The sequence below is a fragment of the Amblyraja radiata genome, chromosome 41, assembly GCF_010909765.2.
Source record: "Amblyraja radiata isolate CabotCenter1 chromosome 41, sAmbRad1.1.pri, whole genome shotgun sequence".
In the NCBI taxonomy this organism is placed as follows: Eukaryota; Metazoa; Chordata; class Chondrichthyes; order Rajiformes; family Rajidae; genus Amblyraja; species Amblyraja radiata.
In genome coordinates this window covers 9643472-9659283 of record NC_045996.1, presented here as the reverse complement: position 1 = coordinate 9659283, position 15812 = coordinate 9643472, and the positions used below count along the sequence as shown (strand labels likewise).

General features: G+C 47.7%; 1 protein-coding gene across 1 annotated transcript in view; it reads right to left on the bottom strand.

Moving 5' to 3' along the window:
- LOC116967830 (RAC-beta serine/threonine-protein kinase) overlaps positions 1–2863 on the bottom strand; it is an 87456-nt gene extending 84593 nt beyond the window's left edge. Inside the window, exon 1 of the mRNA XM_033014445.1 lies at positions 2764–2863. The gene's annotated coding sequence lies outside the window, so the exon portion shown is untranslated. The remainder of the gene's footprint in view (positions 1–2763) is intronic.
- Between the last annotated feature and the right edge of the window lie 12949 nt (positions 2864–15812).

Here is a 15812-nt window from a genome sequence, read left to right as displayed (position 1 = left end):
GACGTGTAGTCCAGATAGCCATGTGAGTCAGTTGGTTTGTAGTGTATGTCGGCCAGAAGTCTGTCCCCTGCGATGGAGATGGTGAGGTCAAGGAATGGTAGGGAAGTGCCGGAAATGGTCCAGGTGTATTGGAGTGCCGGATGGAAGTTGGTTGTGAAGTGGATGAAGTCAGTCAGTTGTGTGTGGGTGCAGGAGGTGGCCCCAAAGCAGTCGTCAATGTAACGGAGGTAGAGGTCGGGGATGGAGCCCTGGTACGTATTGAACAAGGATTGTTCAATGTACCCGACAAAGAGGCAGGCGTAGCTGGGGCCTAGCGTGTGCCCATAGCTACGCCTTGTGTTTGGAGGAAATGGGAGGAGTCAAACGTAAAGTTGTTGAGGGTGAGGACCAACTCCGCTAAGCAGAGGAGAGTGTCAGTGGCTGGGTATAGGTTGCTCCTCTGGTCGAGGAAGAACCGGAGGGCTTTGAGGCCATCCTGGTGGGGGATGGAGGTGTAGAGTGACTGGACATCCATGGTGAAGATGAGGGGGTGAGGGAGTAGAGTGGAATGCGCGGAGGCGGCGGAGAGTGTCTGAGCTGTCTAGAACATAGGTGGGAAGGGATTTGACCAAGGGGGATAGTATGGAGTCAAGGTATGTGGAGATGAGTTCGGTGAGGCACGAACAAGCAGAGACAATGGGTCTGCCGGGAGAGTGGATCCTTAGAAAGTTAATGGCATGTTAGCCTTCAATCCAAGAGGATTTGAGTTAAGGAGCAAGGAGGTCCTACTGCAGTTGTACAGGGCCCAGGTGAGACCGTACCTGGAGTATTGTATTGCTCCTCATTGGTTTATCAACATGAGGAGCAAAGTTGTGCCAATGAAAGTCAAAGAAGCCATTATGAGACTGAGAACAAGAATAAAACTGTTAGAGACATCAGCCAAACCTTAGGCTTACCAAAATCAACTGTTGGGAACATCATTAAGAAGAAAGAGTGCACTGGTGAGCTTACTAATCACAAAGGGACTGGCAGGCCAAGGAAGAACTCCACAGTTGATGACATAAGAATTCTCTCTATAATAAAGAAAAATCCCCAAACACCTGCCCGACAGATCATAAACACTCTTCAGGAGTCAGGTGTGGATTTGTCAATGACCACATTTCGCAGAAGTCTTCATGAAAAGAAATACAGAGGCTACACTGCATGATACAAACCACTGGTTAGCTGCAAAAATTGGATGACCGGGTTACAGTTTGCCAGGAAGTACTTAAATGAGCAACCACAGTTCTGGAAAAGTCTTGTTGACAGATGAGACAAAGATTAACTTATATTAGAGTGATGGCAAGAGCAAAGTATGGAGGAGAGAAAGAACTGCCCAAGATCCAAAGCATGCCACTTCATCTGTGAAACACGGTGGAGGGAGTGTTGTGGCCTGTGCATGTATGGCATGCTGAAGGTACTGGCTCAGTTGCCTTCATCGATGATACAATTGCCGATGGCAGTAGCATAATGAATTCTGATGTGTAGACACATCCTATCTGCTCTAGTTCAAACAAATGTTTCAAAACTCATTGGCTAGTGGTTCATTCTACAGCAAGACAATGATCCCAAACACACTGCTAAAGCACCAAAGGAGTTTTGCAAAGCTATAAAATGGTAAATTCTTGAATGGCCAAGTCAATCACCCGATCTGAACCCAATTGAGCATGCCTTTTATATGCTGAAAGGAAAACTGAAGGGGACTAGCCCCATGTAAAGGATATGCAACTAAATACTAAACATGACTACTTTCATTTACATGACATTGCTGTGTCCCAAACATTATGGAGGGCACTGTACATAACGGAGCACAATCCCCAGCCTGGAATCCTCAGAGCCACAATCCCCCATCCTGGGGTCGATACATTAAAATATTTGACTCAACAACCCATCCCGGTGAAAATCACACATTAAACATTAGATTAACCACCCCGACGGTGGGACCACACAATAAGTATTGTGGTGCATTCTCTAGCCCGGGATGCTCACGACGTTGCACATCAGGGGTGGAAGCCGCACACACACTGGGGCCACACACATTAGGGTCACACACAAACACACACACACAAACTCACACACACTGGGGCCACACACACGGACACACTGGAGCCATAAATACACAGACACTCTCACACTCTCTCACACACTCACACTGTAGCCACACAAACTCACTCGCACACAAACGGGCCACGGCCACATACTCACACTGGGGCCACACACACACACTCACACACACTCACGGCCACACTCACACACACACACTGAGGCCACACATAAACACACTCACTCACACACACATACACTAGAGCCACACACAAACACACACACTCACGGTCACACATAAACACACTCACACACTCTCGGCCACACACACTGAGGCCACACATAAACACACACACACACACTAGGGCCACACATAAACACACTCACTCACGGCCACTCACACACACACTGGGGCCACACATAAACACACACACACACAATAACAAAGAGAGCCACACATTTCCCCGCTCACCTCCCTCCCTCCCCTCACTGAACCAATGGGTCATTGCTGCCCCTCAGGCCCGGGTAGAGCCGCTCTCCGCCCGCCCGCCCGCCCGCCGCGCTGGGCCCAGGGAGGGGGCGCTTCCACTCGACCCCCTTCCCCTTGCCCGGCCCCCGGCGGCCGATCCCACCCTCCCTCCCTCCCGCCTCAGCTCGACTCGGTACACGAGCTACACCGGGCGCCGGCGCTCACGACCCTACCTCCCGCCGGACTCTCTCTCTCTCCCCGCTCCTGCCTCAGGCTCTGCTCGCACTGAGCGGCTAGGCCCGGCTCCCGGACATGACTCTCCGACGGCCGGAAATCATCCGCCGCGGCATGCTGGGAGGAAGGTCAAAGGGGAGCAGCCAATCATCGCCCCCCTCTCATCGGCCCCCTTAACCATCGGCCAATCAGCGCCTTCCTCTCAGCGGCCGCGTAACCGCCATCCAATCAGCGCCGTCCTCTCAGACGCCCATTAACCGCCTGCCGTCGGTGTCCAATCGGCGAGGCTGTAACGGCGGCGTCCCTAACCCCATTGGATGGCAAAGAGCCAATCGAAAGCGGAGGATGGAGCGGCCAATCGGAACTGCAGAGCTGCAAGCCAATCAGGAGCGGGGACATCTGAGGACATAAAATGCAGGTGACCAGGTAAAAACACCTGATAATAATAATAATAATAATAACTTTATTTATGGAGCACTTTAAAAACAACCACTGTTGCAGCAAAGTGCTGTACATGACTAATCATGGACAAACAATTATTACACGACAATAAAAACATTAAAAAAGAGAGTAAAAACAATAAAAATAAAAACATTAAAAACACTAAAACAGGAGCAAAGTCTCATGTAGGGTCAAAAGCCAAGGAATAGAAAAGGGTTTTAAGACTGGTTTTGAAGATGGACAGTGAGGGGGCCTGTCTGATGTGCAACGGCAGAGTGTTCCAGAGTGCCGGAGCAGCAACAGAGAAGGCTCTATCCCCTCTGAGCTTCCGCTTAGACCTCGGTACCTCCAGGAGCAGCTGATCAGCTGACCTGAGGCACCGGGCAGGAGCGTAGGGATGAAGCAGCTCAGAGAGGTAAGGCGGGGCGAGCCCATTTAAAGATTTAAAAACAAATAACAGAATCTTAAAATGAACTCGAAAGTGCACCGGGAGCCAGTGGAGGGAGGCCAGAATTGGCGTTATGTGCTCCCTCTTTCGAGTTCCAGTTAAAAGGCGAGCAGCAGCATTTTGAACCAACTGGAGACGAGCCAGGGAAGATCGAGCAACTCCAAAATAGAGTGCGTTACAGTAATCCAGCCTAGACGTGATAAAGGCATGGATTACTGTTTCAAAATGCTGCCGCTCAAGAATGGGCTTCACCTTTGCCAGCTGCCTTAAATGAAAGAAGCTGGACTTAACCACCGCGCCTATTTGATGATCTAATTTAAAATCACTGTCCATCCTAAAACCCAAGTTTAAAACTGTTGGCTTCACATACCGTGCCAGGGGACCCAAGTCAACAGGGGGAGGTTCACGGCAGCCATTGGGACCAAACAATATCACCTCTGTCTTCTTTTCATTAAATCCTAGAAAGTTTAGGGCCATCCAGGACTTAATGTCCTCAAGACATGACAGAAGTGATTTGACAGAAAAAGCATCTTCCTTCCTCAGCGGCATATATAGTTGGCTATCATCAGCATAACAATGAAAAGAGATGCCATGCTTTCTAAGAATGGAACCCAGAGGAAGTAAGTACAGTGAGAAAAGCAGGGGCCCTAAAATTGAGCCCTGTGGAACCCCATATGACAGAGGAGCGGAGGAGGATTCAAAACCAGCAAGGCTTACACACATAGTTCTGCCCCCCCTCAACCGCGTCACCCCCCACCCCAGCTGACCACACGCACTGTCAACCGGGACAACCTCAGATCTCTCCAGCCTGCCCCTATCCCTCCACCCTCTCACAATGCCAACTTTGCCCTCCTCAACACCAGGTCGCTCAACAACAAAGCCCTTGCCCTCCATGAACTAATCCTTGACAACACTCTGGACTTCCTTCGGCTCACTGAGACCTGGCAACAACCCAATGTCTTCTTCTCCCTCAATCAAACATCCCCACCTGGATTTAATTACATTTCCAAGCCCCGCCCCTCCCGCCATGGAGGTGGCCTCGCTGTTATTTTTAACCAGAATTTTCGTATCACTGAACTCACCTTCCCCCCAGTAGCATCATTTGAATTCCTCGCCTTCAAAGCCCTTTCCTCCATGACAGTCATCCTCATTTACCGGCCACCTAAACCAAACCCCTCCTTCCTATCTGACTTCACTGAACTCCTCACACTTGCCTCATCCCTCTCCTCACGTCTGCTGCTACTTGGTGACTTAAATATTCACATGGACTCCCCCACCTGCAAGCTTGCATCTGAATTCGCCTTTTTACTTGACAACTTCTCTCTCACTCAGCACGTCACCTTTCCCACCCATGACAAAGGTCACATCCTTGACCTGGTCTGCTCCACAAATCAACCGGTACTCGACCTCCATCCTTGCCTCTTCCCCCTCTCTGATCATAAGCTTATACGGTTCACCATCCCTTCTCCGACACTTCGCCCCCGCTTCCTCCGAGAAATCACCTTCCGTAATCTAAAATCCATCGATCCCCACCATCTCTCTGACCTGCTCTCCACCACTCTCCCCCTGGACTCAACCCCCATCTCACCTGATGATCTCACAAACCATCTCAACTCCACCTTGTCTACCTCCCTTAACACTATGGCCCCCCTCAAAACAAGAACCGTAACTTTCAACACATCCTCACCCTGGTACACACCTGCACTTCGTAAACTGAAACAGACTGGTCGCCAACTTGAACGACTTATAAAGAAATCATCTCTCACAGTCCACCTTGAAGCTTACAAACTCCACCTCACTGACTACAAAGATGCCCTCATTGCTGCAAAATCTGCCTACCTCTCCTCCATATTCACCGATCCCTGCCTAAACCACAGAACCCTCTTCTCCACAGTGGGCAACCTCCTCAAGCCTCGAGCCAACACTCTCCCTACATCTACTCCGGATCTCTGCAACTCATTCCTCCACTTTTTCGCTGATAAAATCAGCACCATCTATCAATCTTTATCCCCTGTACCCGACTCCCCAGCATCTACTCCACCACCTACCAAGGCCCTTCCTTTCAACATCTCCACTGACCTCCTTACCCCTCCTCCACACTGCTTCCTCTCCCAGTTTGACCTGGTCACCCCTATTGAAATCTCCAAACTCATCAGCTCTTCCAAACCCACTACCTGCTCCCTCGACCCTCTCCCCACTCCCCTGCTGAAGTCCTGCCTCCCCGTTCTCTGCCCTAACCTCACTAATCTCTTCAACTCCTCATTGTCCCAAGGAATTGTCCCCTCCGCTTTCAAAACTGCTGCCGTTACACCAATCTTAAAGAAACCTGGTCTTGATCCCTCCTCTCTCATTAACTACCGCCCAATCTCAAACCTCCCCTTTCTTTCAAAAACCCTGGAGCGTATCGTTGCGTCGCAACTTCATTCCCACCTCCTTGCGTATAACCTACTTGAACCCCTCCAATCTGGCTTTCGCCCCCTCCATAGCACAGAAACTGCTCTCCTCAAAGTCCTCAACGACCTCCTCACCTCTGCTGACACTGGTTCCCTCAACATCCTCATCCTCCTCGACCTGAGCGCAGCCTTCGATACAGTGAACCATAACATCCTGCTCACCAGACTCAAAGACCTCGGCATTGAAGGCTCTGCACTCAGCTGGCTCCGTTCCTACCTTTCCAACAGATCCCACTTCATCTCTCTCCACAACCACACCTCTGCTACAGCCACAGTCACTCAAGGCATTCCCCAAGGCTCCGTACTCGGCCCCCTCCTCTTCATCATCTACATCCTCCCCCTTGGTCAGATACTCCGCCACTTCAATCTGGACTTCCACTGTTACGCTGATGACACCCAGATTTACCTTGGCACCAAATCCCCCCACAACCCCCCCCCCCCCTCTCCCATATCAACTCCTGTTTGTCAGCTATAAAAACCTGGATGCAACATAATTTCCTCAAACTCAACAGCGATAAGACAGAATTCCTCCTCATAGGCTCCAAAACCACACTCAGCAAAATCAATAACCTCACTCTCACCATCGACGGCACCACTGTCTCCCCATCTCCCCAGGCCCGCAACCTTGGCGTGAACTTTGATTCCACCCTCTCCCTTGAGCCTCACATCCGCCATGTCATTAAAACCTCCTTCTTTCATCTCCGCAACATCGCCAAACTCAGACCCTCTCTCACACCGCCTGCTGCTGAAAGACTCATCCATGCCTTCATCTCCTCCCGACTGGACTATTGCAACTCACTTCTCCTTGGCATCAGCTCCACCTACATCAACCGACTCAAACTGGTCCAGAACGCAGCCGCCCGACTCATCACCCACACCAAATCCTGGCATCACATCACTCCAGTCCTCAAACAACTTCACTGGCTTCCCATCTCCCACCGGATCACCTACAAAATCCTGGTCCTCACCTACAAAGCCCTCCACCATATGGCCCCCCCATATCTCACTGACCTCCTCTCCCCCTACCAACCCTCACGGTCCCTCAGATCCACATCAGCCGGTCTCCTCTCCATCCACAAGTCCAACCTCCGCAGTTTTGGGGACAGAGCCTTCTCCAGGGCAGCTCCCAGGCTCTGGAACTCCCTCCCCCAACTGATCCGCAATTCCGTGTCCCTCACCATCTTCCAGTCCCGCCTCAAGACCCATCTCTTCACCTCTGCCTATCCTTAGCCCCACGTCCCCGTCCCTTTTCATCTGTGCATTAATTGCCTCATACTGTGTTTTGTATTGAATTCTGTCTTTACTTTGTGTACTAGTCATGTCTCTACTATTTATTTCATTCCCCTTACATGTTTTTCCTCTACATGCTCAATTTTTGTAAGGTGTCCTTGAGACTCTTGAAAGGCGCCCATAAATAAAATTTATTATTATTATTATTATTATTATTATAGTTCTGTCTGCCAGATAAGACCTGAACCAGATAAGACTTGAACTGATGGTCAAATCAAGTCACTTATATTTCTATAACATATTTAAAAAACAGCTCTCGTTGACCAAAGTGCTTTACATTGGTGGAGGAACTAACGTTATACAACATTGGTTCATAGATTGAGTACATACATAAATACATACACATAGGGAGGTTTCACGGCAGTCGGGTCACGACCCATGACCCGTACTGTTGCTACGCTACTCCTAATGGAGTGCACGCGTTGAACTGCAGGTATGCACTTACCATTGTTTCCAGCGTAGCGGCCCGTTAAAACCCGCCGAAATTGTCAATTTCTGGGCTGTAAATAATTATGGAATGGAATGGAATGGAATGCTATTTATTGTCGTTCAAACCTAGGTTTGAACAAAATTACATTTACTACAGTTTTTTACATTACAAAAAAACCCAAGACCAACACTTAACACAGTTTACATAAACATCCATCACAATGAGTCTCCAACACCTCCTCACTGTGATGGAAGGCAAAGTCTTATCTCTTCCCTATATTGAGGCTGCAGTTGGAAATCGGGATAAGCGTGAGAGACATTTAGCATACTTCAGAATTCCAAAAGTGAGGAGAAATGACGGTAGATAGAAGTGAGAGCTGATGGGACAACAACAGCCAGAGTGCTTAGCGGACATTGGCCGTTTGCTCACCGCATTTCATCAACTAAGGCATTATTTGTGTTTTTTCTTGATTCCTTTGGCATCTAAAAAGTTTCAGAAGTGATGAATCTGGCTGTAAATTTTTAAAAATCGCCCATGGTTCTCAAGTGGGTTTTTACATACAAAAAGAAAACGCTTCTGAAGCAAAATTTACAGCCAGATTTTTCACTTCTGAGACTTTTTAGATACCAAAGGAATCAAGAAAAAACACAAATAATGCCCTACTTGATGAAATGCAGTGAGCAAACGCGATAATTCCCAATATTTTTAATTTCGATATCTGCACGGCCAATGTTCGCCAAGCACTTTAGCTGTTGTTGTCCCTTCAGCTCTCGCTTCTCTTTACCTTCATTTCGCTTCACATTTGGAATTCTGAAGTTGGGTACATGTCTCTCACGCTTACCCCGACTTCCACAATTTTTTACAGTTCAAAAATTCAACATTTTGGCGGTTTTTAACAGGTATGAAAGTGCGCGTTTCTTGCATTAATAACATATACCACAAGTTACGGATGTCCTCCAGATGGATTGAGCGGCTCCGTGTGTCAAGCCCTATGACCCAGTGACCTTACGTGCCCTATAGCCCTCCCTCAGAGGACGTCCCTGAGCTTATGCCTAGACCGGGAGATGTTCAGTAACCTCAGGTCGGCCAATCTGAGGGACCTGGAGGTGGTGTGGTGGGTGAGCAAACTTTAGATGTAGGTGGGGGCAAGGGCTTTGTAAACATAAAGAAGGATCTTGAAATGTATTCGGAACCGCACAGGGGAACAGTCAACCCCCAATAACTATCCCATACCCTACTAACCATCAACTGGATAATCATCTAATCAATAAGAAAGTCATTGTGCTGTTTGGGACATGTTTTCACGAGTCGAGACAGTGAGTGAATTCAACTGGTTTTAGTTTGTAACGGTAAAACAGCTAATAAACTCAGGTCGGTAAGACAGCCAAAAAAACACGATGTTACTTCCACAAGTGTGGTGTTAGAATCGTACAACTCGGTAAAAAGCGCGCGAATATCGCCCCCCCCCCCCGCGCCCACGTGACCGGTGCAGCCAATCCGAGCGTTTGACTATTCAAAGACACCACCAGGTGTCGCTACTATGTGACAATAAAACACACTTGACTAGTTTACCATTCTCTAACCAGGTAGTCTTCACATTAACCCAATAATTATTCAGACATTACCAGGTAACTAGTTATCTAGTAACTAGTTAACCAAGTCTGAAGGTCACTGACTGGTTAGCACGCAACAAACGCTTTTCGCTGTAAGTTAGTACACATGACAATAAACTAAACTGGAAGGGTCGCGAACTGAAACGTCACCCATTCCTTTTCTCCAGAGATGCTGCCTGTCCCGCTGAGTGACTCCAGCATTTTGTGTCTGTCTTCGGTGTAAACCAGCATCTGCAATTCCTTCCTACACAACTAGTTCTTAACTCGGTAAACATCCCATTAACCAGGCGTAAGATCTCATAAACTAGCAACCAACACATCATTGATAACTAGCCCATGATCAACAGTCCACATGACACAGTAACTATTATAAACTAAATAAACGAGTTGATCATGGGGAACAGAGTTGATCATGGGGAACAAGGATATGGCGGACCAATTGAATAACTACTTTGGTTCCGTCTTCACTAAGGAAGACATAAATAATCTGCCGGAAATAGCAGGGGACCGCGGGTCAAAGGAGTTGGAGGAATTGAGTGAAATCCAGGTTAGCCGGGAAGTGGTGTTGGGTAAATTGAATGGATTAAAGGCCGATAAATCCCCAGGGCCAGATAGGCTGCATCCCAGAGTACTTAAGGAAGTAGCTCCAGAAATAGTGGATGCATTAGTAATAATCTTTCAAAACTCTTTAGATTCTGGAGTAGTTCCTGAGGATTGGCGGGTAGCAAACGTAACCCCACTTTTTAAGAAGGGAGGGAGAGAGAAAACGGGGAATTACAGACCAGTTAGTCTAACATCGGTAGTGGGGAAACTGCTAGAGGCAGTTATTAAAGATGGGATAGCAGCACATTTGGAAAGTGGTGAAATCATTGGACAAAGTCAGCATGGATTTACAAAAGGTAAATCATGTCTGACGAATCTTATAGAATTCTTCGAGGATGTAACTAGTAGAGTGGATAGGGGAGAACCAGTGGATGTGGTGTATCTGGACTTCCAGAAGGCTTTCGACAAGGTCCCACATAAGAGATTAGTATACAAACTTAAAGCACATGGCATTGGGGGTTCAGTATTGATGTGGATAGAGAACTGGCTGGCAAACAGGAAGCAAAGAGTAGGAGTAAACGGGTCCTTTTCACAATGGCAGGCAGTGACTAGTGGGGTACCGCAAGGCTCAGTGCTGGGACCCCAGCTATTTACAATATATATTAATGATCTGGATGAGGGAATTGAAGGCAATATCTCCAAGTTTGCGGATGACACTAAGCTGGGGGGCAGTGTTAGCTGTGAGGAGGATGCTAGGAGACTGCAAGGTGACTTGGATAGGCTGGGTGAGTGGGCAAATGTTTGGCTGATGCAGTATAATGTGGATAAATGTGAGGTTATCCATTTTGGTGGCAAAAACAGGAAAGCAGACTATTATCTAAATGGTGGCCGACTAGGAAAAGGGGAGATGCAGCGAGACCTGGGTGTCATGGTACACCAGTCATTGAAAGTAGGCATGCAGGTGCAGCAGGCAGTGAAGAAAACGAATGGTATGTTAGCTTTCATAGCAAAAGGATTTGAGTATAGGAGCAGGGAGGTTCTACTGCAGTTGTACAGGGTCTTGGTGAGACCACACCTGGAGTGTTGCGTACAGTTTTGGTCTCCAAATTTGAGGAAGGACATTATTGCCATAGAGGGAGTGCAGAGAAGGTTCACCAGACTGATTCCTGGGATGTCAGGACTGTCTTATGAAGAAAGACTGGATAGACTTGGTTTATACTCTCTAGAATTTAGGAGATTGAGAGGGGATCTTATAGAAACTTACAAAATTCTTAAGGGGTTGGACAGGCTAGATGCAGGAAGATTGCTCCCGATGTTGGGGAAGTCCAGGACAAGGGGTCACAGCTTAAGGATAAGGGGGAAATCCTTTAAAACCGAGATGAGAAGAACTTTTTTCACAAAGAGAGTGGTGAATCTCTGGAACTCTCTGCCACAGAGGGTAGTCGAGGCCAGTTCATTGGCTATATTTAAGAGGGAGTTAGATGTGGCCCTTGTGGCTAAGGGGATCAGAGGGTATGGAGAGAAGGCAGGTACGGGATACTGAGTTGGATGATCAGCCATGATCATATTGAATGGCGGTGCAGGCTCGAAGGGCCGAATGGCCTACTCCTGCACTTAATTTCTATGTTTCTAACTATTGTTCCATAGCCAATAAAAACTTTTTCCCCAATAACTATCCCATAACATGACTAACCATCAACTGGTTATTCATCTCGTAACTGACCATTCTATAGCCAGGCAACCAGTACATTAACCGAATAAGTAATGTTTATAATAAATATGCCTGCATTTGTCGTAAGATCATAAGTGATAGGAGTAGAATCAAGTCCATCATGGCCCGTTCAATCATGGCTGATCTATCTCACCCATGGTCGTTCATGACCGAGGGGGGGTCCAGGAGATCTATCTCACTCTCCTGCCTTCTCCCCGTAACCCCCGCCTGTGTTGATTGTGTGTCTGCTTGTTGGATTACATTGTGTAATTTGAGTCAGGGCGCTAAATTAGGCTGTTCCATTGAGTCATTTGTGTCAAGAGAGGTGATGAGTGACTTCTGTTGGGTAAGTGGCATGTGGAGTCAGAGGTCTTGCTCTTGATAAATATTTAGAAGAACTGTTTTGGGCGTGTTCCATTGTCTGAGCAGGATTAAGTAAGATTGTAATGTTTGGATTGCTTCACTGCACTATAATGGTATGTTTTGCAAAATGGGGTTTGATATCCCTGGATGAGTTTTATTTTGCCTGAAGAAGGGTCTCCGCCTGAAACGTCACCCATTCCTTCTCTCCAGAGATGCTGCCTGTCCCGCTGAGTTACTCCAGCATTTTGTGTCTATCTTCATGATAAACATTTCATTGGTCTACCTATCTTTTTTTTAAATCTAAGCCAATGTTCTATATTAGTCAAGTCAAGAGAGTTTATTGTCATGTGTCCCTGATAGGACAATGAAATTCTTACTTTGCTTCAGCACAAAAGAATATAGTAGGCATGAATATTAGTGTGTCCATATCTATATATATATTACTAAAAGTCTGATCTTGACCGCTTTTGGCCCACTCTGGTGCGATTTCCGAGAGAACACCGCCACCTACGGCTGTCATTTTTGGCCACCTCGCTCAGAGCCCCCCTCCGCCTTCCGGGACGAGAGGATTTTTCCCAGCGATGAACAATCAGAGAGATATTCATGTTTTAAACAAAATCCCCATTCTCTCTGCTGCCCCCGCTGGCGGCAGTGGGGAGGGACTATAAAATCCGGAAGTGCAGTCCCTCACTCAGTCTCTGCCAGATCCAGGAAGCGAGAGGGTCACGGCTCTGAGCTTTGAATAACACTGAACGCACGTCTACTCCACGGTGAGTCCCCTCGATGTGGCTGTAAGGTGGCTGTAAGGTGGCTGCTGCCCAATTGTTTGCCTCGCATTTTTAACAAGTTTGTGTTCACAAAATGAATTTTGGTTGTCGGGTGGCTGCTGCCCAATTGTTTGCCTCGACTTTAAAAACAATTTGTGTTCACAAAATGAATTTGGGTTGTCGGGTGGCTGCATCCAAATTGTTTGCCTTGGCTTGGTTTTTAAAATCGTTGCAACAGTTGGCTGCCAGCCCAAGAATCCATTTGGCCCACAATGTCTATACTAGCCCTCTGGAAACCAGTACCTTCGGCCCGCAACACCCATACTAGCGCCCCCACCACCCCCCCACTGGCGAGCAATATTGGAATTGGTGGAGAGGTGGAATATTGCGTTGGTGACCAGCCCTCCCGTGTGATGCTGGGACCCAACGGGTCCCACTTAGTCTAGTACCATAATATAAATATATACACACATCAATAAATATGCAGATAAAGTGAAAATAAACAGATAATAGGCTATTAATGTTCAGAGATTTGTTTCAGTTGAGTTTAATAGTCTGATGGCTGTGGGGAAGGAGCTATTCCAGAACCTGGTCGTTGCAGTCTTCAGGCTCCTGTACCTTCTACCTGAATGTAGCGGGGAGATGAGTGTGTGGCCGGGATGGTGTGGGTCCTTGATGATGCTGCCAGCCTTTTTGAGGCAGCGACTGCGATAGATCCCCTCGATGGTAGGGAGGTCAGAGCCGATGATGGACTGGGCAGTGTTTACTACGTTTTGTAGTCTTTTCCGCTCCAGGGCGCTCAAGTTCTCAAATGAGAGAAGGATGCACCAGGTCACACACACATGCACGCAGTTCAAGAACTGGAATCAGTTTATCAGTCCACACAAGGAACTGCAGATGCTGGAATGCTACGAAAAAAGACAAATTGCTGGAGGAACTCAGTGGTTCGGGCAATATCTATGGAGTTAATGGACCAACGACATTTCGTGTCGGGACTCTTCTTCAGACTGATTAAACTGAAGAAGGGTCGCAACCTGAAACGTCGCCAGTCCATACCCTCTGCAGATGCTGCCTGACCTGATGAGTTCCTCCAGCATTTTGTGTGATTTGTTTCCGAGTGGACAGAGATAGTTTTTTGAGGGAAATGGGCCAAACACGGACCAATTGGACTAGATCCGATGGCCGGCATGGACGTGTTGGACTGAGGGGTCTGTTTCCGTAGATAGACACAAAAATCTGGGGTAACTCAGTCCAGGGTAAGCCTGCATCTGTGGAGAAAAGGAATAGGTGATGTTTCGGGTCAAGACACTTCTTGAGACTGAGAGTCAGGGGAGAGGGAACCTAGAGGTATGAAATGTTACAGAACAAATCCTGGTGTGTTTCCGTGCTGTATCACGCTATGGTCCCTTTTATCCGAAGTTTTCCAACTGTGTCTCATAGCCCTGGGTAAAACTAATATAAAAACCTCACACCGGTCACCACAAACCTCCCTGCCCATGAATATTTGTGCGATGAAATCCCCCTCTCCTTTACAATCCCCTCTTTCTGTGTTAAGCTGCCCTGTCCCCGGCTTTAATCCCACTGCACTGAAACTCCGAAACAGCGCAGCAAACCCTCCAAGCAACAACATGTTCTTACATTGACATATCCCACAAGAATCCTTGCATTCCAGCAAACCCCAGCACCCAAAGTGTTTGACATGATGCCAGACTGTGATGCTGCCTGACGAGCCATACTGGTGTGAATTCAGGTGCAGAATGGAACTGCAGATGCTGGTTTAAACCGAAGATAGACACAAAAGCTGGAGTAACTCAGCGGGTCAGACGGCATCTCTGGAGAAAAGGAGTAGGCAACGTTTCGGGGTCTAGACCCTTCTTCAGATGAAGATAGGTAAGACAATAAGTTGTGAAGAAGGCATGATGAGACAACACTGGAATGGGCTTGTGTAGGAAGAAAACAGACAATAAGTATAGGAAGGTAGACAAAATGCTGGAGAAACTCAACGGGTGAGGCAAGCATCTCGGAGAGAAGGAAATGGGCGACGTTTTGGGTCGAGACCCTTCTTCAGACTGATCATCCCATTTATATATTTTGTTTGGTTCAGAGATGCAGTGCGGAAACAGGCCCTTCGGCCCACCGAGTCCACACTGAATCCCGTTATACTACACAGTCTGAAGAAGGGTTTCGGCCCGAAACGTTGCCTATTTCCTTCGCTCCATAGATGCTGCCGCACCCGCTGAGTTTCTCCAGCACTTTTGTCTACCAGGGACAATTTACAATTGTTATTGAAGCCAATTAACTTACAAACCTGTACGTCTTTGGAGTGTGGGAGGAAACCGGAGCACCCGGAGAAAACCCACGCGGTCATGGGGAGAACGTACAATCTCAGCACAGACAGCACCCGTAGTCAGGATCAAACCCGGGTATGTAAGTCAGCAACTCTACCAGAGCTAATCCCTCAATCAATTCACAAAAACAATTATTTCTGCTTATGGTCGTGAAATTGTTTGAGCAGCACAGTGAGTGGAGCAACTGGTTAAAGAGCTGCCTCACAGCACCAGGGACCCCGGTTCAATCCTGACTCCGGGTGCTCTCAGTGTGGAGTTTGCACGTTCTCCCTGTGACCGCGTGGGTTTCTTCCAGGTGCTCCAGCTCCTTCCCACATCCCAAAGATGAGCGGGTTTGCAGGTTAATTGGCCCCTCTGTAAATGCCCCTGGTGTGGAGGGAACGGATGTGAAACTGAGACCATATAGAAGCAGTGCAAATGGGTGAGTGGTGGTTGGCGTGGTCCTGTTTCCATGCTGTTTTGTCTACCTTCGATTTTCCAGCATCTGCAGTTCCTTCTTAAACACCGTGCTGTATCTTTCAATTAATTCGATTAATCTGACTGAGGCTCAATCCAAAATCTGAAAAAGATTTGGCACAAACATTTGCACGGAAACAATGTGCAAACGTGTGTACATTTATCTTGAAGAGTGTGTGTGTGTG